The sequence below is a fragment of the Macaca fascicularis genome, chromosome 9 (genome assembly GCF_037993035.2).
Source record: "Macaca fascicularis isolate 582-1 chromosome 9, T2T-MFA8v1.1".
NCBI lineage: Eukaryota > Metazoa > Chordata > Mammalia > Primates > Cercopithecidae > Macaca > Macaca fascicularis.
Genome location: NC_088383.1, coordinates 32,179,111 through 32,202,543, shown reverse-complemented (window position 1 = coordinate 32,202,543; position 23,433 = coordinate 32,179,111). Strand labels below are relative to the sequence as shown.

Here is a 23,433-nt window from a genome sequence, read left to right as displayed (position 1 = left end):
CTACTTTCAGGGTGATTCTTATTTGCTAAGAAAAGATTCGGAAGAAGGGAGAAAAAGAAGCTTATTTAGATAACTAAGCAGTAATTATCATCATTATTCTTTCCATTGCTTTCTTAAATTTTCCAACAATTCTTGAAAAATAATCACCTAAATGCTTAAATAATATGTATACATATCCCTCTCCCCCCCGCGCCCCTCCCACACTCCTGATAACACAAAGGAAGAAATACAATTACAAATACGGGTAGGTATTTAAAGGTGAAAACAAATAACCAAAACTCCAAAACTGCTTTTATAGACTTTAGGAAGACTCCTTGTCCAAAAGAGTATCAGAGGTCACCACTGTGCTCACATATTAGGAGTTCTTCAGTATCCTGTATCAGAAGAAAAATGTCAAGTTTTGTTATGTCATTAATATTTTAGTATGAATATGCTTTTCCAGATCTTCTCCCAAGAGTAAATGGTTTTCTCTCTTATTGTACTAAAATAATACATGTAAAATCATTCAATGCAAAACATGTAAAATAAGTAAAGGCAGCCCTATTTTTCCTTCCTCTATCCACTCCATAAAGGTAAAAACAATGGCAAATTTTATTAATTATTTCAATGCACTAAGTAGGCATGATGTAAATCATTTTATATACCTTTTCTTACTTAGTTGTAACACAAACCTCATCTTATCTTATATTTAATATAAATCCAGCATCACCTATATACAAATTTGTGTATATATAATTCAAAATACACATGATCACATCACACTGCTTTGCCGCTTATATTTTGCCACTTTATAACATGTCTTGGAAGACTTTCTATGTCAGTACAGACAGTCCCTGACTAATTATGGTTTGATTTACAATGTTTTGACTTTATGATGGTGCAACACTATTCTGTTTTCCACCCTCGGTACAACATTCAATAAATGACATGAGATATTCAACATCACATTAAAACATAGGTTTCATGTTAGATGATTTGCCCAACCGTAAGCTATAAGTGTTCCAGGCATATTTAAGGCAGGCTAAGCTTAGCTATGATGTTCGATAGGTTACGTATATTAAATGCATTTCCAATTTCACAGTATTTTCAACTTACGATGAATTTATCAGGACATAACACCATCATAATTCATAAGCCGAGGGGCATCTGTGTATATAAAACTTTCTTATCTCCCTCTGGATAGCTACACAGCATTCTATTGTACAGATATACTTTAACCTATGATCTATTGATAAATTTTTTGCCTGCGTTAAGCACTAGCAAAAATGCCATATTTTTTCTTGTAAATATGTATAATTTTGGCCATTCCTTAAATATACTTATCAGATTTGTAGGGGTGAAACTATTAAGTCAAAGGGAAGACTTATGAAGTAGTTATTATTAAACTGCCTTCCGGAATGGTTTTATGTTTCCATAAATATTACCTGAGAAGGTCTATTCAGTATATCAATATAATAAAGAAAAAAGTCACTTTAATATAGTAATGGGAAAATAAGTGTCAAGATGGAAACAGTCATACTATGCGCAGCCACACTATAAGCAGAGTGAAGTCTGTGTGTGGGTAAGGGAAATGATTTTAAAAGCCTGGTTCACAGCTGATTATAAGAGCTTCCTGACTATAAGAGTTTCCTCATGGGCCTCTAACTCATAGTAGGAGGCAAATACACACACATACACTTGGAATGGAGATGCTTACTGGCAAATGATGCACAATGTTATTAACTTTCATTTTTACTTTCAGGACTTATTAGCAACCTACTTGTTAAAGTCATTTTAAGTTGGCATTTATATATGACAAGCTAAAATTAGAACACGGTAAGTATTTGCCGAGGATTACTCAATTCTATACTCCACTAAGAGCTGGCTATCATGTAAGGTCTGGCTTACTGCAAGGCTCTCAAATATGCTTGACCAGTGAAACTGCATGCCTAGATAGCTGACATTCCTGCTGTTTTGCGAAGGGAGGCTTCCGGACATCTTTGGTATCTTGAGTTAGCCATGGTTTTATGCTGGTGCCATTCTTACCTTTTAATGATGCAATATTGCAGTTTAGCATTATATTATGAATTTTGTTAGCTGTAGGTTCTCTGGTTGACCTTGGATTGCACATTTAACACATTTATATCTAGAGTATTTTGGGCTTGAAAATTTCCCCCAAATTAGGCTTTAAGACATATATGCATTCTGGTTCAAATGCTTGCTTGCATGGTTCATATTTTTCTACTGAGTTCTTTTGAACCAGAGATACTGGGTGTTCTATTCTCCCTGAGTCAACCATAGCTCAAAGCACTGTTAAAGATTGCCTATCACTTTCTGAGACTCTAGCAAAACTCCTTCCTGTCCCCTGTATAAGCTGCCATTGTAAGATGGAAGATTATGTCATATATCCAAAACACAGAGATTGTATATATTTTATAACTGTCTCGTGAATTTTCCCAGAGCATGTTTGATATGTGTCTTTTGCTTCTGTCACTCAGCTGAGGAAAAAAAACAGTAAAAACTGCTGATACTGATGACTGAAACTTAAATTAATAGTCAAGCTTACTTGTATTTCTGAATCTATCATTTTGTTTGTGGATCTACACAGCTTATTTAAAAAATGACCCACCACCAAAAGCATACAGAGTAATGCAGGCCCTTGATAAATTCTAGTAGCCAGTGAGGGCTTCAGTTATCTAAATGTTCTGTCCAATTATCTCTATACCCCTGAACTGTTTAACCTGTGGCTGAAAATACAGTATAGCTTATCTGAAGACAGGTGATCATCACATCTTAATTCTGATTTTAATTAAAGTATCAAGAAAGCAAGGGTAAAAAATATAGTAAACAGAGTTTTAAAAATCTTTAAACATGACTTTAGATAATATGAATTTAAACTTCAATAGAACATGGTAACATTTTCAATGCATTCTTATTGTCATCAGAATGTAGTTGACTTCTTGATGGTGGTAGTTGTTGGTATTATTTGCTAATATTTAATGTCAGACACAACAGTACCCACTGCATACAGTGGTTGTGGAGATATTATGATTTTTAAATGTATTATGCTTAAATCAGTGTCCGGTACACAGTAAGGACTAGAGAAGTGTTTTCTGCTACTACTATTATCTTGGTAAATCTTTACAGCAGCTCCTAAGAAGTAAGTATTATTATATATCCCTCTGATAGACAAAGAAAAATAGAGTACCTAAGTAGCCTGTCTGAGGTTATGTAGCTACTAAGTAGAAGAGTGAAAGCCAGGTTGGCTAGATTCCACAGCCTACATACTTTATCATGGGCAAAGGCTCCTGACTGAAAATTGTTGCACTGATGATAAATATTCTTAAATTTTTGTGTGTATACCTATTTTGGGGTACTGAAATTCCATACTTAACAATTTACCACTGCAGATATTTACAAATGACTAAACAATGCTAACCATTAGAATCTCATAATATGTGAACAGTATATTACAGCATAATATCCTCCTTATAGTCAATAAATCTTTTTTTAATTATACTTTAAGTTCTGGGGTACATGTGCAGAACATGCAGGTTACATAGGTATACACATGCCATGGTGGTTTGCTGCACCCATCAACCCGTCACCTACATTAGGTATTTCTCCTAATGCTATCCTCCCCTAGCCCCCCATCCCACCAACATGCGCTGGTATGTGATGTTCCCCTATGTCCATGTGTTCTCATTGTTCAGCTCCCACTTATGAGTGAGAACATGTGGTGTTTGGTTTTCTGTTCTTGTGATAGTTTGCTGAGAATGATGGTTTCCAGCTTCACCCATGTCCCTGCAAAGGACATGAACTCATCCTTTTTTAGGGCTGCATAGTATTCCATGGTGTGTATGTGCCACATTTTCTTTATCCAGTCTATTACTGATGGACATTTGGGTTGGTTCCAAGTCTTTGCTATTGTAAATAGTGCTGCAATAAACCTATGTGTGCATGTGTCTTTATAGTAGAATGATTTATAATCCTTTGAGTATATACCCAGTAATGGGATTGCTGGGTCAAATGGTATTTCTAGTTCTAGATCCTTAAGGAATCACCACACTGTCTTCCACAATGGTTGAACTAATTTAGACTCCCACCAACAGTGTAAAAGCTTTCCTAGTTCTGCACATCCTCTCCAGCATCTGTTGTTTCCTGACATTTTAATGACCACCATTCTAACTGGCGTGAGATGGTATCTCATTGTGGTTTTGATTTGCATTTCTCTAATGACCAGTGATGATGAGCATTTTTTCATATATCTGTTGGCTGCATAAATGTCTTCTTTTGAAAAGTGTCTGTTCATATCCTTTGCCCACTTTTTGATGGGGTTTCTTTTTCTTGTAAATTTGTTTAAGTTCTTTGTAGATTCTGGATATTAGCCCTTTGTCAGATGGATAGACTGCAAAAATTTTCTCCCATTCTGTAGGTTGCCTGCTCACTCTGATGATAGTTTCTTCTGCTGTGCAGAAGCTCTTTAGTTTAATTAGATCCCATTTATCAATTTTGGCTTTTGTTGTCATTGCTTTTGGTGTTTTAGATATGAAGTCTTTGCCCATGCCTACGACCTGAATGGTATTGCCCAGGTTTTCTTCTAGGATTTTTATGGTTTTAGGTCTTATGTTTCAGTCTTTGATCCATCTTGAGTTGATTTTTGTATAAAGTGTAAGAAATGGGTCCAGTTTCAGTTTTCTGCATATGGCTAGCCAGTTTTCCCAACAACATTTATTAAACAGGGAATCTTTTCCCCATTTCTTGTTTGTGTCAGGTTTGTCACAGATCAGATGCTTGTAGATGTATGGTGTTATTTCTGAGGCCTCTGTTCTGTTCCATTGGTCTATATATCTATTTTGATACCAGTACCATACTGTTTTGGTTACTGTAGCCTGGTAGTATAGTTTGAAGTCAGGTAGTGTGACGCCTCCAGCTTTGTTCTTCTTGCCCAGGATTGTCTTGGCTATGTGGGCTCTTTTTTGGTTCCATATGTTTAAAGTAGTTTTTTCCAATTCTGTGAAGAAAGTCAGTGGTAGCTTGATGGGGATAGCATTGAATCTATAAATTACTTTGGGCAGTATGGCCATTTTCATGATATTGATTCTTCCTATCCATGAGCATGGGATGTTTTTCCATTTGTTGTGTCCTCTCTTATTTCCTTGAGAAGTGGTTTGTAGTTCTCTTTGAAGAGGTCCTTCACATCCCTTGTAAGTTGTATTCCTAGGTACTTTATTCTCTTCATAGCAATTGTGAAGGGGAGTTCACTCATGATTTGGCTGTTTGTCTGTTATTGGTGTATAGGAATACTTGTGATTTTTGCACTTTGATTTTGTATCCTGAGACTTTGCTGAAGTTGTTTACCAGCTTAAGGAGATCTTGGGCTGAGACAATGGGGTCTTCTAAATACACAGTCATGTCATCTGCAAAGAGAGACAGTTTGAATTCCTCTCTTCCTACTTGAATACCTTTTATTTCTTTCTCTTGTCTGCCTGCCCTGGCCAGAACTTCCAATACGATGTTAAATAGGAGTGGTGAGAGAGAGGGCATCCTTGTCTTGTGCCAGTTTTCAAAGGGAATGCTTGCAGTTTTTGCCCATTCAGTAAGATATTGGCTGTGGGTTTGTCATAAATAGCTCTTATTATTTTGAGATATATTCCACCAATACCTAGCTTGTGGAGAGTTTTTATAATGAAGTGGTGTTGAATTTTATTGAAGACTTTTTCTGCACCTATTGAGATAATAATGTGGTTCTTGTGATTGGTTCTGTTTATATGATGGATTATGTTTATTGATTTGTGTATGTTGAACCAGTCTTGCATCCCAGGTATGAAGCCGACTTGATCATGGTGGATAAGTTTTTTGATGTCCTGCTGGATTTGGTTTGCTAGTATTTTATTGAGGATTTTCGCATCAATGTTAGGGATACCGGCTCGAAATTTTCTTTTTTTTGTTGTGTCTCTGCCAGGTTTTGGTATCAGGATGATGCAGGACTCATAAAATGAGTTAGGGGGGATTCCCTCTTTTTCTATTGTTTGGAATAGTTTCAGAAGGAATGGTACCAGCTCCTCTTTGTACCTCTGGTAGAATTCGGCCGTGAATCTGTCTGGCCCTGGATTTTTTTTTTTTTTTTTTCTGGGAGGCTATTAATTACTGCCTCAATTTTAGAACTTGTTATTGGTCTATTCAGGGATTTGACTTCTTCTGGGTTTAGACTTGGGAGGGTGTATGTGTCCAGGAATTTATCCATTTCTTCTAGATTTTCTAGTTTATTTGCAAGGTCAATACATCTTTACAAGAACGGTCACATATTTATCTTTAGCACATGATTGTATGCAGTACTGTATCAACTATAGTAATTAAAGTCTCATATAAATATCTGTTTCTTAAGTAATGTATAATCATAAAAAGCATTAGATAACTTATATGAGTATGGTTCCAAAACAAACCAATACATTCTCAATTTATTATTCATTGGGATGAAAGCAAGATCACCTAAATGCTTCAAAAAGAATCTCGCTATAATCATTTACTGTAACTTGGAATAGCAGGATAGGCCCATGTAGAGGAAGAAACTTAGGGAAGTGGGGAAGGAGGATGGAAAAGATTAACTTTGAGGTCTTCAATTCTTGTCCAATGATAACTGGCATGTGTTGGTTAAAGCCACGGGCTAAGGCCACATTTTTACCTATTTTTGGTTCTGCAAAGGCATTTCTTTCCAGAGGACACTCTTATTATGTTACGCCATTAATATATGCTTAACTATATCCCACTCATTGCCATCAAGCCACTAAGCACACACTCATTTGCATGTTAGAAAAGAAAGAGAAAATCTTTCTTAGAAAAGAAGACTAATCCTTAAAAACTAAAAGACTACTTTTAACAAACTGGTTCCACATATAACAGATTAGCATATTGTCATAATTTAAGAAACACCAGAAAAATACATACACTTTGACTTGTGTTCTACAGAGCCAAAGACTGTACTCATATTGAGTATTAGAATATTTTACACGCTACCACAATGCTGAGAACACCACAAATTCAGGCATGAATGCTGAGCAATGCGAAGATATGGGTGGAGACACTGACCAAGTGTTTCCATCTATTATTCTTTAACATTGATTGGGACTAAATAACATCACACACACACACACAAATATTTTATCCTGAACACAGTCACTGGCATACTGCCTTCTACATAGTAGGTATAGAATTATTTGCTGAACTGAACATGGGACCACACTTCTTTCTTTTCTCAGTGAAGAAACAAGTCAATACGCTTAAGTGTTAGCAATAATTCAGGAAAATGAAAACAAAACTGCAGTTATAACCAGACCAGGCAAATAGGCACACAAAATGGAAAGGAGAGGTCATGTGATAATTCATAGGATCAGAGAAAACTTCTACATATAATACTACTCCAGGAAAGAGGAGCTTAAGGTGACTATAAATACTAAGCATGTACTGTAAATTTTTGTTAATCTGGCTTTTGACCAAACTGATAATGTAAGATTACAGTCTATATATATTTTTTACTGTATAATGAAGGATATAATGTAATATACAAATGTAACATGTTATATAATAATGTACAATGTGTATATTATCTAATTTTAAATACTCTAAAAATAGGTATCATAATGGTTTTAGAGTACCGCAAGTACCATGAACATGTTAGATTTTAGTAATTCTAATGATTCAGTAAATTTTGGGTGAAATTTTAAAATCCCTCTCTAGGTAAATATTCATAAACTCTTTTTATATTTTCAAAATATCTTTTAAAACATAACTCCAATAAAAGTCAATTATTCTAAATTTTACCCCTGCAAAAGGGTTGGTGGTTTTTAATATCTTCAGATACACGCTATTAATAGAATGAAAACTGATAGGCAAAGGCAGGGAAAGGGCTGTCACTGCTCACAGAAGCCTAGTTCTTATTATCTCCTGTCTCTCATTATATAAACGTTAATAAGGATTCACAGGATTTGTCTTTGATACTCTCTCAGTTTTTGTTCTGGCCTCTCTCCCTTCCTCCCCAGATCCTGTATCTATCTGCCCCCAACAAGAGCCATCCTCCCCAATTACCTTTCCCTTTTCTTGCCTTATCTAAACTCCTATCCACTCAATGAGCTAATTTCAGCCAGTGTTAATACAACTCACAGACAGATGAAACACTGAAAAAGCAAAGTCCTCAGGAGATTAAATTAAATTCAGTCCCAAAAAAGATGATACCTTTTTACGTTGAGGAAAGTATTTGGATTAAAATATTTCACACTAAATTACCTATAACTAATATTTCCTTCATAAGTAAAGTCTGCTTTTATAAAAGGATGCTTTTTAATTCATAGTAACTGTTACTTATGGAAGATAGGAAGTATGACAAAATCTAAGAAAAATATGAAGACAAAATCAAAAATACAAATGCGAAAAATACTTAATCAAAAAACAGAGAAGCCACGTAATTGATATATCAGTCCAAAAGCCCAAACTTTAAAGAATCAAGAAAACAGATAAATCACCAGCCTACATTAATCCTAGAGAAAAAATTAAGTGGCATGAATGTTCAATATTAAAATGCAAATGGAGTTAACTACAACTATAAAGAAATTTAGGAAACTTACTTTATAAATATTTTGTACAAACCTAAGCCACCTAGATGAAAACCCTTTCTAGGATAATGTAAATAATTATCACTATATTATAGAACTTGGAAAATTATTTAAGAGACATAGACAGACACATCATAGAATAAATTTAGGAAGATACTAGTTAACCACCCCAAACTGCCAGGTGTTTTCACAGGTAAATGTCTCCAGATCTTTAAAGGACTGTTAATTTTGTAACTTTTTAAAGAGAGAGGGAAATGAAAAGTCTAAATTCTAGGAAGTTAACATAATAATAATTAAAATCTGAGAAAGGATACACATGCATGTGCACACACACACAGAGGCACATATGCACGCGCGCACACACACGCTCAGTCCTAAATAAAATATGCAATGGTCTTAAATAAAATATTAAAAGAATGAAGCATACATTACTTAACATGAGAAAATATGAGCATTTACTATATTAACATAAAGGAGAAACGACATTTAGAGATACAGAAAGGCATTTGAAAAAAATTCACCATTCCCTTGTGGATACTTTTGCATGAAAACTGAAGTTAGTATAATAAATATAAACATAAAAAACATAATAATAAATTATTATGAATCAGAGGCATTTGTAAGATAAAGATGTTTAGTTTCATCATTATTAGTTAACAATATTTTAAAAGAATAAACCAATTTTTAAAAAGAATAAAGTATAAATATTAGAAAGGAGAAGCAAAATTATTTGCAGAATAACATTTATAGAAAATTCAGGAAAAATCAATGAAAAAGCTATTAGCAGTAAGAACATTTGGTAAATGGTTACTTACAAATTTAAAAGAAAAAAATCAGTATCTTTCCAACAGAAAAAAATCAACAGCTTTCCAATGTATCAACAGTAACCAGCTAAAAACATGAAAGAGGAAAAAATTCTATTACTAGCAACGCAAATGAAACACATGAAGAAAAAGCTTAAAACAAAACATGGAGGACCTACATGAAAAAAACTAGCATTCTACGTAAAAGTCATCAAATATTTGAAGAAATGAAAAGCTATATCTTAGTTATGGACAGAATGATTTTGTATAATAAATATGTCAATTCTACCTAAAATTTTCTATAAATTCAATGCAATTTTGATCCAAATGCTACACACGGTATCTTGGATTCTAAATCTAAATGACTTAGATCAACACGTCTACAGTTTATATAGAGAAGTAGGAGCACTGTCTCTGGAACCCAACTGCCTGGCTCAAATCACAGCTTCACTGCTTACTAGCCTTGTCACCTTGGGGATGTTATATATTCTTCTAATGTGTCAGTTTCCTCATTGCCAAGATTGAAATAATAATAGTATATCCCTGACATGGTTCTCACAATGATGAAAGTAAGTATATAGGCAAAACACCTAGTAATACGGCACATATATTCTTGATACATACTGTTGGTATTATTATCTGAGAAAATAAACACATTAAAATATTCAGGAAAATTCAGAAAAATAATAGTAATGGTGGTGGTAGGAAAACATGAACTAGATATAACAGAGTATAAACTTTATCTTGAAGCTACAGAAATGGAAACAGATTTGTCCTGTTACAGGGATGGGCAGACAATCAATGGATTTGAACATGATACAAAATAGACCCTAAACAAATAGGAGTCTTGCAAATTAGTGGGGGGAAAGATGCATTATTTAATAAAAATCATTTGGAAAAAAATCAGATCCCCATGACTTTCATCAAAATGAAACGCACATGAATCAGACTTTAACTCAGAAAAAAACTGAAACCATAAAAGTATTAGAAGAAAATATAGGCAAATCCTTTTACAAACCTAGAATAAGGAAGGCTGTTAAAAGCATGACATGAAACCCACAACTACACACAGAAAAAAAATCAAGTGAAAAGACAAACGACAAATTGTGAAAAATATGTGCAACACATATGACTAAAGGCTGACATCTTTATTACAGAATTCTTAAACACTCATAAGAAAAAGATGAACCACCCAGTAAGAATATGCATAGGCAATTCACACACACAAAGATGAATGCCCAATAAACATGTAAAAAGATGCTCAACCTCAGTAACAGAAGAAATATCCATCTTAATCCTATATTTTTATAATCACTTCTCGCATGCACTCTCAACTTTCTTGCTCTCTCTGGCTTCAAAATCTCTATTCTGGCTAACCTCTTACCTTGATTAAACTCCACCATTCCTAATTCTATACCTCAGTCCCTCTATACTTCAAAGTTTTTTGAAAAAGTTGCCTACATGTGTCTCTAATTTGTTTCTTCCTATTTTATCTTAAATTAGTCCAATTACAACACTCCACCAAAACTGTTCTTGTCATGACTGTGAGCACTGCTAAACCCAATGACAATTATCAGTCCTCATTTGACTTGACCTTCTAGCAGCATTTGACATAATTCATTACTCTCTCCTTTTCAAAACAATCTCTTCTCTTGACTCTATCAGTTTTCCTCTTAACTCACCAACTGCTTCTTTTCCGTTTCTTTCCTCCATTTCCTCAATCTGTCTCATGGCTCCAAATACCACTTGTTGACTCCCAGTTTTATATCCCAGCCCGACTTCTCCTATGAATCCCAGACTTACATACCAAATTGTCTACTTGATATCTCCACTTGGATTTCTAATGGGAATTTTTTTTACCATAGCCAAATCCAATTCCTGGTCTCTCAGTCTTCTCTATTTCAGTAAATGGCAACTCCATTCTTCCAGTTGTTCAGGCCAAAAGTCTCACTGAGAGTTTTGACTCCTCTTTTTCTCTCATATTCCATGCATCTAATCTGGAAGGAAATACTTACAAAAATATATTCAAGATCTGACCACTTACTCACTACCAATTCCCTGCCACTAACTACCTGGTGGTACCATCATCTCTTACTTCGAATACTGTCACTGGCTCCTATCTTGTCTCCCTGCTGCCACCTTTCTCTTCCTGGAGTCAGTTCTCAACACAGCAGACAAAGAAAACCTTCTAAAACATCAGTGGAATCTTGTCGAACCATCTAATGGCTTCCCATCCTGTTCACTGTAATCCAAGGCCCTTCATGGGCTGACTCTCCTCACCTGTCTCTCTCAGACTTTGTCTTCTACTTTACCCCTGGTTCACTGCATTCCAGGTACACTGGCCTCTTGTTTCTAGGCTTTTGTGCTTCATATCACTCTACCTGTAATATTCTTTATGCACTGCCCAATTCCACCTCCTCAGGGAGGTCTCCTCCTATGACTGCCCTATTTAAATACCACCACCCCACCCCATTGCACTCCCTACTCTCTCCCTCAATTTATTTCTTTTAAAAATACTTGTCACTATAATACACTACAATGCAAGTTCCATTTGGACAGGAATTTTTTCTGTTTTGATCATAACTATTCCCCTCATCTAGAACACTGGCTGTAGATACTAATCCCTAGATAAATGATGCTTAGTAAATTGGCAAAAAACATCCCAGTAACACCTGGCATATGCAAGGTTTAAATAAAAGAGTACACTCTTACATGCTGTGTTAATTTGGCAATATTTATCAAAATTTAAAATGTCAACTTGTTGATCTAACAATTTCTTGGTACCCTACAAATTAACACATGTATGCAAATACGCATACATGTGTTTATCTGAAAGCTTGTTTTTAACTATAAAAAAACCTTAATAGTCACCTAAGATATATTGTTTGGTACTGATAAAGTTTTCCAACAGAGTTTCATTCCATTCTTGCAGAAAATACAGTAGATGCAGTATAGTATCCACACTACACATGCACCTTAACATCAATTCACAATGTCTAGGACATACAAAGGAGGAAATCAGGTACCAAAAGAGCGACCTGTTTTTCTGCCTTATTCCTTTGATATTATTTGAATGTTTATGTTACTTAAAAAAATGTTAAGATATATTTTAAATGTGCAAAGAAAAAGCCAAATAATGTTCAGCATAATGTTGCCAGTGGCAAACTTTAGAAAACTGAACTGGGATTGGGCAAAACATTTGCTGGCTCTCTATGTATGTATGTACGTACACATGTATGTGTATATATTTCTATATATGTATGCATATTTTAGACACAGGGTCTCACTCTGTCACCCAGGCTGGAGTGTGGCGGCATGATGGTAGCTCACTGCAGCTGTGTACTGCTAGGCTCAAGCGATCCTCCTGCCTTAGCCTCTCAAGTAGCTGGGACTAAAGGCCTGTGCCACCACACCCAGGTAATTTAAAGAATTTTTTTTTTTTTAAATAGAGACAGGGTCTCACTATATTGTCTATGGTGGTCTTGAGCTCCCGGTCTCAAGCAATCCTCCGGCCTGGTCTTCCAAAGTGTTAGGATTACTGGTATGTGCCACTGCACCCAGTTCTCTTTCTTAACATTTTTATGTTATTTGAATTTGGTATCACAGTGAATAGGAAGTACAATTAAAAACACTAATCAGGATACTGAAATAAAATGTAAAGAATAATGAAAGGTAAAATGGACATTTATTAGTTGATGAATACTATGTTGTAAATAAATATCTGTGGATTTTGAAATAAAATGATTTTTATTTTACGTTTTATGAGACAATAAGAAGATCTATTTTCTTAATTTTGAAAGATAGCAGTCTATTTAAAGTATGAAAAACATTTACCTTTCCTACTCATGGCTACATAATGTTATATAAAATGAAAAGGAAGGTAATACTTGCTGAACCCCAGGACAAGTGACTTCTCCTTCCAGCTAGCACTGAGGGAAGCCGCTCTCATATTGCACAGACGCCAGGAGGGAGGCCTTGTGGAGAGCGCACGCTTTCACTTGTCAAGGGCAATAAGCGTCCCCAAAGTACAGGTTATAGTATCTCACATACACCCAAACATACAGTCAATTATTTAAATAGTTTCAACCACAGGAGTTGGCATGATTTTCAGTTTTTCTCATTTTATGAAAAAATTTTAAGAAATATTTTGACATTTACTAATCCCAGAAGGCAATTTTCCTTTGGTCGGCTTTGAGGCTCGTCGATTAGTAGCAGAACTGGTTGTGAAAAATAAGATGAAGGAAGAGGGCAAGAATTATATTCTAATTCATTTCATTTGGTTCTCCAAGATTCCTTCAAACTAGTGATGCTGTATGTGTAATTTAAAACTCCTGACCATGGGAAGGGAAATCATAGGAAAAGTGAAAAGAAAAAGATCATGAACCCCAAGGATGTAGTTTGAGGACGGATCTTCCCTTACTTCCATGGGAACGACAATATACAGTAATCTAAGTAAGGCTTATTGGTCCCAAACTAGGAGACTTCCTTTCAGGAAGCTTTCCTGAGAGCCAGATTTCAACACGGGGTACTAATTCCCTGAGTCTAGTCTTGTAAAGAAAGTCTTTCTACTCTCCTTCATTGGAAAGACATGAAAGAACAAGGGGGATAATTAATGAAATTTTAATTGGAATTTATTTCCTGATGAAGTATTAAAAACAAACAATTTATAGGTAACTAGAGTTTAGTTTTATTGAGCTCTTCTAAGCATTATAATATGTTACAAACTTGTGAGTTGTCAAATTAGAATGAATAATTTAGTTCCTTTGACTTAAGTCTTTCGGAAGATAGGAGAATGAAGACACTTAATATCTATAGTCTCCACCTCTAAGATATGTGTAATCTTTGCAAATATGAGTAACATACATGAAGTATTATATAAATGTCACAGTACTTAATTAAATGCTAAATTAAAAGTGATGTAGAAAATAAATACTATAAGAGTCCTTACCTAATTATGTTAATCTCTCTTTTATGCCTTGCTAATGAGCCACAGAGGTAAAATTAAGTACTTTGTTTCTTTTCGATTTGAAATATATTGTTGGGAAGTTAAATAAATTTAAACTGTAGTACCAAAAAAATCCTGATGTTTTGTTTTACCTAAGTTACCTGAGTAGCAGTGTGAATTATAATAATCTCTGGATATAACTTATTCCAGAAAATAAATAACATCCAATAAACCAGAAGATCATGCAAACTAACTCTCATTTTCTTATATAAATTTTTTTCTTGGAGAATAAGTGGGCTTTGTGATGAAAGAAGTGGACATTCTTGGAAAAACACACATAAATAGCAAATTTAATACCATATATAAAAATGAACTGGGAAATAGGTATTTTAAACGTACTTTAAAGAAATTATGACCTGTCACATTTCTACTACTGATAAATAGAAAAGCTTACAATCAATGCTCCTCATGTACTTCTGCACCCTGCTCCAACCCTGATCCACAAAGTGCTTATTACATATTCAGTGTTTTATATGCACTGAATCCATTAATCCTTACAGGAGCCACTTGAAGAATTATTATTATCCTTATTTTATAGACAATGAAACTAAGACTTAGATTACATACCTTGCCAAAGGTTGACCAGTTAGTACTGGTAGCCAGGATTGTACCCTAGGCCATGTGGCTCTGGACATGCTCTGAACATGTTACTGTACTATTTCTCCAAAGACAGCAGGAGAGTAGAGCCCATAAATGAAAAAAAAGGCCTCACAAAACAAAAACAAAAACAAAAAAAAAACCAGAATAAAAGTTGGTTCCCAATGAATTATTAAAGACTTCACTGACAAGTACTTAAACAAATCTTTCTGAACTTCTCAGAATCTAAGACGATAAAATTTAAAGTACCCCTATTATTCTCCTTTACTTCAGAATGAAAATGAAGGACATACATAATAATCACAAAACCTCAGGTCAAGAGATTGTTTTGTTCTCTTGATTTGAAATTTCGGATGGATCTCCACTGCATATGCCATAAATTCCAAACTCCCTTGCATGGCAAATAAGGGTCTCCTGACTGCATACATTATCGCTTAAACAATCTCTTCATCTTCACTTGCTACTGTTCTGCAAAGTATATTCAATTTTCCAGACATCCTGAACCTTCATGCTTCTGCTATGTATTCTTCCTCTTCTCTAGGGCCAAATTCCTACTCATCTTTTGGAACTCATATCCCATCTATCATCAACAATCCTCTCCAGGCACCAATGCCACTAGTTTGTTTCCGCCTGTAAATTTCCTCCTCCGGACTACAATACCCATGTCATTGGTCCCTTGTTTCCATTTACCAAACAGTAGCCGGGGTGATCTTTCAAAAATGTAAAGCAAAATGTATCACTCTCCTTCTTAAAACCTTTCAATGGCTTTCCATTATTCCATTATTCCTGCAAGGCCCCACATTTTTGGGCCTGCACCTTTTCCACTATTCTATTCATTCTCGCTAATGACCTGTTTGTTCTTTGTAAATGGCAAGCCTTCTCTACTCCATGCCCTTGCACTTGCCTTTCCCTCTGCCTGGGATTGTTTCCAACTCCACATGGCTGGCTATTTATTTTCCACTCTAGTGTCATAGTTCCAAAGATGACTTCCATGATCACCTAAACTAACATGCTCTATCCTTTACTCTTTCACATCATCCTATTTATTTCCTTCAAAGCATCCATTGCAGTCTGTAATTATCTTGTTTAGTTACTTGTTTAACTTTCTTCTACTCTGTATTAGTATTCTATTGTTGATGTAACAAATTAACATATTTCTAAGAGGCTTAAAATAGCATACATTTATTATTTCACAATTAGATGCCCAATACGGGTCTCACTGGACTAAAATCAAGATGTTGGCAGAACTGTGTTTTCTGGAGACTCTAGGGGAGAATCCACTTTCCTGCCTTTTCCAGCTTGTAGAGGCTGCTGCATTCCTTGGCCCATGGCCCCTTCCATCTTCAAAGCCAGAAATGGCCAGTTCAAACTTTCTCATGTCGCATTATTCTGACACTGACCCATCTTCAAACTCCAGCTTCCACTTTTAAGGAACATTGCATTTTGCCTAGCCAGGTAACCCGACGTAATCTCCCTATTTTAAGGTCAGTTAATTAGTGACCTTAATTCCTTTGCTACTTAATACTCCTTTCTCAAGTAATGTAACATATTCACAGGTTTTAGGGATTAGACATGCATATTTGGGAGGTCATTATTCTACCTACCACACTCCCCCACTAAAATGTAAGCTCCATGAGAGCAAGGACATCATTTTGTTCCCTCCAGTAGTCTAAGTTCCAAGCTTTATAGGGCATAACAAAGGCATATAAGATGTCTGTTGAACTAATGAACAAACTAAAACACTGCTACTTTAGTGATGCTCTTCTTGACCTTTCCCGACTCTTGTTCTTTGTGCTTTTGTATTACGTTTTATTCCTCTACAATAGTGACCATATCCCATCATGTTTACATTATGTTCACATCTATCATTAGGTCTTCGGTCAAGTGTTCAGTGTTCTGATCATGTGTCAGTAAAGAATTAAGTGCTATGAAAAATGTATTGACTCAATGAATTTTAAAATGAAAGGGACATAAAGTTTCAAAAAGTTTATGTTAATGATTTGGTAATTGTTTTTATGGCTTCCTAATCAAATGTGGAGTATTCAGATAATGTGTCAATAAAGGGTTATCCTGCTGTGAAACATGTGTTTATTTAATGAATTTTAAGCCTGGTAAGGATCTGAAGATAAGTCTCAGCTTCGTCTTTTATACTTGAGGAAACTGAAACCCAAAGAGGCTAAGTAATTTATCTAGTTATACAAAAATTGTGAGCCGGCATTAATTCCAGTTAACTCTCTATAAAACCTACCTTCTAAGGTTACCATGAAGATTCCGTGAATGCATTTAAAAGCACATAAACACAGTGCCCAGCACATAGCAGTGCTCTATAGTGGGGGCACAGATGCTTTATTGGCCTGATCATTATTCTAAGCATTACATATTTCCCACTTATCAACAACAAAAATAACTTATGCAAAGTAGTTAATAATTGCTGAATCAAAGAATGATTTTAAAAGTAACATGGTTAAACAATTTTTAACATGCTAATTGCTTTCCTACTTTTATTTTTATAGAAAAAAGTAAGTAAAGAAAAATAAATAAAGAAGGGCATGCATATTACACTGAATATTACATTGATATCTATCATGGAGTCTTCCCTAACTTATTCGAACTGCAAGCAATTTCTTTCCTCCATTATTGTCTTTCCAGCAAGGTCAAAACCATTTTTATAATAATACTAAGGCATTACTTGCCCTTTTCACTTCCGTGGCATTTGCACTGATGCTACAAAGACAATGGTAGGTCAAACTGTTGGCATCTTAGCACTTACCAAGGCAGCAGCAACAAACTATATCGCTGCAGCCCTCACTGCCACTCGTTTCCAGTTAAAATATTTGCCAGTTTCACTTAAGTACATCCTTGAAGTAGTAGTAAAAATTACTTTAATAAGTTTTGGCGTTTTAGTATATGCATTTTTAGTGTTCTGTACAACAAAATGGGATGTATATACCAAACACTTCTGCTGGACATCAAAGTATAACAGCTGTCTTATGGAAAATCACTCCTGGAATTAAGTTGCTAGCCGAACTAGCTGCTTTTTTCATGGTACATCAATTTAACTTGAAAGAATAACGAACTGACAAACAATGGTTTGAGTCTTTGGCAGATATTTTTTCAAAAATAAAACAAATAAGCCTGTCATTTAAAGGAAAACAATTGGCCAAATTTGTTGCCAATAAAATTTGAGCTTTCAGATGTAAATGAGAATTTTGGAAAACATGTTAACTGTAGTTGAGTTGAGTTTTGCAATTTCCTAATTTTGAAGACCCTTCTGAAGAGATTGGTGCTGCTATTAGTGATTTTTTGGTTGGGCAAAATGGAATGTGTCAACATTTGCAAGATCTGGACAATTCAGTGAACCAATACCTTCCAAATAACTAATGCATGATGTTGCAAATTAATAAGTGGGTAAAAGGTCCACTCAAAGTTCAAGAGAGCATTGATTTTTTTTTTTTTTTTTTTTTTTTGAGATGGAGTCTCGCTCTGTCACCCAGGCTGGAGTGCAGTGGCCGGATCTCAGCTCACTGCAAGCTCCGCCTCCCGGGTTCACGCCATTCTCCTGCCTCAGCCTCCCGAGTAGCTGGGACTACAAGCGCCCGCCACCTCGCCTGGCTAGTTTTTTGTATTTTTTAGTAGAGACGGGGTTTCACCGTGTTAACCAGGATGGTCTCGATCTCCTGACCTCGTGATCCGCCCGTCTCGGCCTCCCAAAGTGCTGGGATTACAGGCTTGAGCCACCGCGCCCGGCCGAGAGCATTGATTTTTTAATGTAACAAACTATAAAATTCATTGATATGGTTTCATATTTTACATCACAACTAAACTTTAAGAAACTGCTACTTGATGAGTTTTGGCATAGTAATCACAGAATATCTACAATTATCTAAAAAGGCTAATTCCAACTATGTATCTATGTGAGGTTAGGTTTTAATGCAGTTCAGCACATTGCAACAGCTGGAATGCAGAAGCAGATATGAGAATTCAACTGCCTTCTATTAACCCACACATAAAGAGATTTGTAAACATGTAAAACAATGCCACTCTTTTTTAAACAATACAGTTTTGCCTCAAAGATATTTTATGTTAACATATAATAACTTTATTAAGAATGAATAAATATTTAAAATTTTTCTATTTTTAATGCTGTAAATATCAATAAATATAGCCCACACAGTCAAAAGCACTTTGGGGCCATAAATGACTTTTAAATGAAGGGTTCCTGAGACAAGCATCTTTTGAGAATTACAGAATTTAATAAGGTTAGCCACTAATCAAATGTATCTATTCACCCTGAATTTTTTTAAAAAAATTTGACACAGGGTATTGCACTCTGTTGCCCACGATGGAGTGCAGTGGCATGATCACAGCTCACTGCGGCCTCAACCTTCCAGGCTCAAGTGATCCTCCTTCCTCAGCCTCCTGAGTAGCTGGGACCACAAGCATACAACACCACACCTGGCTAATTTTTAAATTTTCTGTAGAGACGGGGTTTTGCCATGTTGCCCAGGCTAGTCTCAAACTCCTGGGCTTAAGCAATCCACCTGCTTTGGCCTCCCAAAGTGCTGGGATTATAGGTGTGAGCCACCATGTCTATCCTTAAATTAGTTAATTAAATTTCTAAATAAAATAAAAAATTAAATTCCTCATTTATACAGCATACATTTCAAGTGGTCAAATAACCACAGGTAGCCAGTGGCTATTAGGTAAAATAGAGAATATTTCTTTCATCCAAGAAAGTTCTACTGGACAGTGTTGGTCTATACTATATTCTGAAGGTAGTTATTAGCATTTACTAAGTATCACTGGTAATATTCTTTCAGTATTTTATCATACCTGTGTTAACTCCTTAAAAAGAACATATGCTTTTTGAGGGCAGGAACCAGAATATTGATATCTGTATCCACATACACATGCTATTTCAATATATTCCTGTCCAAATTTACAACCACCGAGTCTCCACCTTTTCCATTCTTATGTGTTTAAAATAAACTATTTTGTCAACAAATTAATGTTTATGTTGCTTCACTTCACGTTTTCATAAAGATTTAAAGACAATCCTTTTATCTGTTAGTTATACTACATAGGTCTTGGTTATAATTAAGAATTTTCAAGTTTTCCTATGAGTTCCGTACATGTGATTGAAAGTAATGTTTTCATTAAAGTATTAAAATTATTCCATTAGATTATATCCATAAATAATAAGATAATTAAATCTATCTTGAATGAATTAGTAGCACCTAGGTTCAGAGGATTTTATTTTCTGTATGGCCTTGTAGGGTTTCCAACTTTTTGGGATGCCAAAATACTAGGCATGTCCTGTAGTGATCTATCTGCCCTCTATTACTCCTCAAACAATAGAGATTTATAGTATAAGGAATGATTGCTTCTTGGCCTTTTGGCTAAGATCAAGTGTACAGTATAATGAATGCTGCTTCTTATTTCCAGTTTAGTTCAAGGCAATGCTCCCTGGCAGGCAAGGCCACATTTATAGGAAGGAAAATAACAGGAGAGGTATGTGGGCTGGTCAGGTACTTTTCTGGTCAACAACCAAGAAATGTACCTGGAACTAGGTGAGAGATTAGCTGCTTACATACACACCCAAGCTCTCTGCCAATTTAGGGTTGTGGATCAACCCCTCCACATCCCCCAACAGATTCCTTTTGGAAACAGAAGAAAACTTTTTCTTTTAAATTTTTGTTCTGGGTGAAAGAACCAAAAACATGATACATAAAACAAATATACTCTTTTTACTGATTTAAGCAGTACTGATTGGGCCTTACAAAATCACCCCTCCATGCAAAAGACTGTATACTGTAAGCTGAATCATAGGATTTTATTTCTTCAATGAAAATAAATAAAAATAACTGCATTTAAATGAAGTAATTTTTGTAAATTGTAAACTTTATATTATACTAGCTTCTAAACCCTGTTTTCAGCTTTGTCTTGCTATGTAAGTTCACTCTAAACAATTTTGTTTCTGTAGCTAAAAAGGCTTATAATCTAAATATATTTCCATAGACTGATTTATTTCCTATATAAATTATGTGTGTAAATGTGTAGCAATTTATTTCCAAAGTAACATTAATCTTAAGCTAAGCCTAAAAATTTTACATTGTATTAGCAGTGGTAGAAATTGTTTTTATTAAAGTAAATTCAAAGTTCTTAGTTCAAATAGGTTTACATTTTAACATGGCAAAATTAGGAAATTTAGATAAAAGCCATATTACTAAGTAATTATTAAACTGAAAAAAGACAATTTTTAATAAGTTCTAGTCATGTCTGCAGGTACTGGCAGTCTAAGATGCAAAGTTTAAAGGCAGTGCTTGGTTTGCAAAAGGAAGCAGTTTCTTGTATTTTCCCCACATATAATGAAAGAATAGTAACTACTCATAAGATTTTTTTAAAGACGGAATGAGCAATTTACATAAACTGCCTATCTCAGTAACTGATTAAGAGATGACCCTATAAACCATCCCCCTAGTTTCCCCAGTACACAAACACACAGTTTACCCTGAATTCATTCTAACAGTCTATGCCTTAACCAGTAGGAAATCTTAAATTGCATACGATTACAAACTTCATTTAGAAGTTTAATAAATTTAAAAGACTTATATTTCAAAATCATATGCAATTATATACAAAGAACATAAAAAACAGAATGTCAGAATCTTAAATGAATCCTTCCCTCAAGTAAGAGTTCTGCCTATGGCTGGGCGCGGTGGCTCAGGCCTATAATCCCAGCACTTTGGGAGGCTGAGGCGGATGGATCACCTGAGGTCAGGAGTTCAAGACCAGCCTGGCCAACATGGTGAAACCTTGTCTCTACTAAAAATATAAAAATTAGCCAGGTGTGGTGGCAGGCATCTGTAATCCCAGCTACTTGGGAGGCTGAGGCAGGAGAATTGCTTGAACCCAGGAGGCAGAGGTTGCAGTGAGCAGAGACTGTGCCATTGCACTCCAGCCTGGGGGACAAGAGTGAGACTTCATCTCCAAAAAAAAAAAAAAAAAGAGTTCTGCCTATAAGTATTCCTAACAGATTCACTGGCTTTTTTTTTTTTTAACTTTTAAATTCAGGGGTACATGTTACATAGTTAAACTTGGTCATGAGGGTTTGTTGTACAGATTATTTCATCACCAAGGTATTAAGCCTAGTACCCATTAGTTATTTTTTCTGATCTTCTCCTTCCACCCTCCACCCACTGTTAAGCCCCAGTGTCTGTTGTTCCCCTCTATGTGCCCATGCTTTCATCCTTTAGTTCCTACTTACATGTGAGAACATGCAGCATGCCTGTGTTAGTTTGCTAAGGATAATGGCCTCTGAAACCCTACAAGCCAGAAGAGATTGGGAGTCAATATTCAACATTCTTAAAGAAATTCTAACCCAGAATTTCACATTTAGCCAAACTAAGCTTCGTAAGTGAAGGAGAAGTAAGATCCTTTTCAGACAAGCAAATGCTGAGAGAATTTGTTACCACCACATCTGCCTTACAAGAGCTCCTAAAGGAAACATTAAATAGGGAAAGGAAAGGCCGTTACCAGATACTACAAAACCATACTGAAGTACACAGACCAGTGGCACTATAAAGTCAACCACATAAACAAGTCTGCAAAGTAACTAGCTAACATCATCAGGACAGCATCAAATCCATACATATCACTATTAACCTTAAATGTAAATAGGCTCAATGCCCCAATTAAAAGACACAGGATGGCAAGCTGGATAAAGAACCAAGACCCATTGGTATGCTGTATTCAAGAGATCCATCTCACATGCAATGACACACATAGGCTCAAAGTAAAGGGAATAAGGAAAATCTACCAAGCAAATGGAAAAAAAAAAAAAAAAAAGCAGGGGTTGCAATTCTAGTTTCTAACAAAACAGACTTTAAACCAAACAAAGATTTAAAAAAGACAAAGAAGGGCATTACATAATGGTAAAGGGTTAAATTCAACACGATCAAACTATCCTAAATATGTATGTGCCCAACACAGGAGCACCCAGACTCATAAAGTAACTTCTTAAGAGACCTTCAAAGAGACTGTGACTCTAACAAAATCACAGTGGGAAACTTAACACTCTACTCACAATATGAGATCACTGAGACAGAAAATTAAAAAAGATATTCAGGACCTGAACTAAGCACTGGGTCAAATGGACCTGATAGATATTTACAGAACTCTCCACCCAAAAACAACAGAATGTACATTCTTTTCATTGCCACGTAGCACTTTCTCTCTAAAACTGCTCACATAATTGGAAGTAAAACCCTCCTCAGCAAATGTAAAAGAACTGAAATCATAACAGTCTCTTGGACCACACTGCAATCAAATTCAAAATCAAGACTAAGAAATTCACTCACTCATACAATTACATGGAAATTGAATAACCTACTCCTGAATGACTTTTGGGTAAATAATGAAATTAAGGATGAAATCAAGA

General features: G+C 35.4%; 1 protein-coding gene across 28 annotated transcripts in view; it reads right to left on the bottom strand.

Moving 5' to 3' along the window:
- The window catches only part of ZEB1 (zinc finger E-box binding homeobox 1), a 185,057-nt gene that overhangs the window by 58,829 nt on the left and 102,795 nt on the right, over positions 1-23,433 (bottom strand). The window lies entirely within an intron of this gene.